The 3,494-nt window shown below is 40.5% G+C and overlaps 1 pseudogene; it reads left to right on the top strand.

Moving 5' to 3' along the window:
• The first annotated feature begins 282 nt into the window (after positions 1-282).
• Positions 283-2,984, top strand: LOC138739985 (T-complex protein 1 subunit zeta-like; annotated as a pseudogene).
• The last annotated feature ends 510 nt before the right edge of the window (positions 2,985-3,494 follow it).

Genomic DNA, 3,494 nt, shown 5'->3' with positions numbered 1-3,494 from the left:
CTGAGCCCTTGAGGACTGTGTTATCATGTAAATAAGACCTACATTTCCTAGCATGCAATGCATGCAGTTGGGCAGAAATCGGAAGTGATGTATATGAGGGGAGTCGCGAGAATTGTCAGTTATTATCAGTTGAAGACAGTTGAAAGTTGTTGGAGATAGTGGAAACAACACAAGGAAAATAAAGTTGGTTAAATGATAAGCCCACGTAAAGTTGTTCTTGAAAGAACACAAATAACATCGTGTCAGAAGTGTATGAGAGAGTAAGAGCATGGATTCGTTAAGATGCAATTTACCAGCAATCTCATGGATAATTGGAAAAGCTTCAAACAGCAATTCAACATTTATTTAGAGGCTAGTAGAACAGGAGAGACCGATGGAAAATTGAAAGATGCCTTGGACATCTATAACAGTTTTAAAATTGTTGAGACAGCTTTCACATTGGACACTCTGATGACAAGATTTGAGGAGTATTTTGTCCCAAGTAAAAGCATCACATATAATAAATTCAAGTTTTTCTCCTGTGACCAGAAACAAGGTATGAGCTTTGACCAATACTTAGTCAAGCTTCACACATTGAATAAGTCCTGTGAATTTAGAGGTTTGAAAAATTCACTCATTAAAGACGGAATAGTTTGCAGAATTCCAGATAATGGACTTAGAGAAAGACTGTTTCATGAAAAAGATTTGTCTCTGGAAAAGGCTGTGAATATGTATAGGGCAGCAGAGACCACACAAGCACAAGCTAAGGAGCGGCACAGCAGAGACACAGCATTGTATGCAATATGAAGGCAGATTGCCAGGGCACCAGGAGTTTCCCAGTGCAATAACAAAGCAAAGTGATAAGCTCAAACAGCAAACGCAGCAGGTGCAGAGGTGGACGTATTCCAAAGATGTGTCTTGCCTATGGAAAGACCTGTTACAAATGTGGGAAGAAGAATCACTATGCAAGGTGCTGCAAGGCAAGGGATACCAAGAGAAGGGTGTACACAGTGGACGAGGAAATGGAGGAATTCTTTGTGGTTTCACTGCAGACAGCTGCAGGCCAGATGGAATCTTTATTCGAGTTTTTTCAAAAGAATCATTTTGCTCGTCATCATCAAAGGAGTCACTTATTCGAACTGCTTCAAGTGAGCCGCTTAATAAAATTGACACAGATGTTCAAACCTCTGGACCCATGTTTGATCTTTCTTCAGATACGGAAAGTGAGACAGAAGATTCTGCAAGGATTGTTGAGAGTCTTCTTCCAACCAGTTTAGTAGGATTGGAGGATTACGCGAGGAGCTGCTTCCAATAACAATGATGCTCTTCATTTGGCAAACAAGAAAATAATGAGTACTGCAGGCAAGTCCAGACACTGACCTGTGAAACTGATGCACTGAAGGGAACGAATGAATCCCTTGAGCGCCAGATGCAAGATATGGAAGACTAGTTTAATATGGAAGCCATTAATGCCCAGATCACCATTTCCCAGCTTGAGGATGAAATTAGTAATTTGAAGAATTTGCCATTTGGAAGAACATCAGGAGAAGGCCCTGGAAATACTGGAGCAGGTGAAAATATCCAAAGAAATGGGGAGCGAGACTCGTATCAATGTTAACAGGTCATTGTTACGCTCAAAGATCCACAACAAATTAGCAGCTGTCTTGGCAAAGGCTGTCGTAGATGCTGTTCTGACAGTGAAGAAACCAAACGAGTCAAAGGATCTCTTCATGGTTGAAATTATGGAGATGAAACACAAAATAAAAACAGAATGAGACATCTTGTGAAGGGAATAGTATTGGATCATGGTGCTCAGCTTGGACATGAAGAAAAGGGTCTGCATTTTACTGCAGTATGAAAAGACAGAAGTAAATTCTGGATATTTCTATAAAAATGCTGATGAAAAATAATTTGTGCAAGCAGAGAGAAGTTAATTGAATACAGAGTTAATGAAATTATAGCACTGAAAAGTTTGTGGAGATTTTAAAAAAAAGGATTTGTAGTAATTAACCAAAAGAGTTTCGATCATTGTTATTGGATGCATTTGCGAAAGAAGGTATTGTGGCCTTGAGAAGAGCAAAGCTTGGTTATGGAGGTATTGCCATGAATTCTGTGGAGGACTTCACCCCAGAATTCTTGGGCCATGCTAGAATTGTATATGAGGATACCTTGGGTGAAGAAAAGTTCATCTTTGTTGAGCAATGCAACAATCCTCAGTCAGTGACACTATTTCTCAAGGGTCCAAAAAACAGACTTTAACACCAATCAAAGATGCAGGGCGTGATGGTCTGCATGCAGTGAAAAATGCAATTGAGGATGGATGTGTGGCAGACATCTTTGTCTTTGATCAAACACAAGGTCAACATAACGGGCAGAGCACAATTGGGAGTGCAAGCTTTTCCAAATGCTCTGTTTATAATTCGCAAGGTACTTGCACAAAACTTAGGATATGACCCTCAAGAGACACTTGTAAAAATTCAGTCAGAATACTCTAAACACAGTCAAGTTGCTGGAGTAGACTTGAACTATCCAGTGAACAGAACAGAAAACCACTTCTGCATCTTCTGAGGAAGAACACTCAGGCACAAGAACCAGATTAAAAAGAAGAGGATTTATATTGTTTAGTAGTTGTGTGCCTGGCTGACATTTTGCTGGTGTGAAATTCGTCCCAGTTGAACCTCAAAAAGAAAAGCGGTACCACTTTAAGGGAGGCCTTGCCTGTTAAATGAAGATATATTTTGTGATTGTTTGAAAAACAATGCAAACAGGCAATAGCTGCCTAATCTTCTGTACAAATATGCTCTGTAAATATGTTTGTTATGTAGACATAGTATTGTGAAGGTGAAATATGGGTTATGATGCATGTAAATAAAAACTACATTTCCCAGCATGTAATGCACACAGTTGGGCAGAAACCGGAAGTGATGTATATGGAGGAGTCACGAGCATTGTCAGTTATTGTCGGTTGAAGACAGTGGGAAGTTGTTGGAGGCTGTGGAAGGAAAATAAAGACAATTCATTGATTAAACCCACGTAAAGCCATTCTTCTTGAAAGAACAAGCATAACACGGAGTGCAGAGAATGGGGCAGAGGCCTCATTAAAAAGGTGGCAGGGTGGGAGGGGAGAAGTGGGAGGAATGCAGGTTAACAGATAAAAGACAACAGATAACAGATACAGATGGGAGGGTTGAAGAGAAAAATCTGAGATATGATGGGGCAGAGGGCTAAAAAATATAGCTCTGATAAGAGAAGGGGTGGGAAGCTGGAGGAAGGGATATAGCATCAATATCAGCCATCTCCATCCAGACTGCATCAATATCAAACACCTTGTATAATATCTCAGAAGTCTCCAACCAGAGGGGATCAATAACAACGTTTAATTTCCGTTAACCCCCTCTCCTGGTCTCTCTTTTCCCTCATCCTTCTACCAGCTCCCAATCCTCATCCCTTCCTCCTATCATCAAGGTATCCTCATCCCTCTACACTTACCCGCTTCTCTTCTTACCTGCTTTCTC

Source organism: Narcine bancroftii, chromosome 7, assembly GCF_036971445.1.
Source record: "Narcine bancroftii isolate sNarBan1 chromosome 7, sNarBan1.hap1, whole genome shotgun sequence".
NCBI lineage: Eukaryota > Metazoa > Chordata > Chondrichthyes > Torpediniformes > Narcinidae > Narcine > Narcine bancroftii.
Note: the sequence above shows the minus strand (reverse complement) of the source record. Positions and strands in the feature narration are given on the sequence as shown.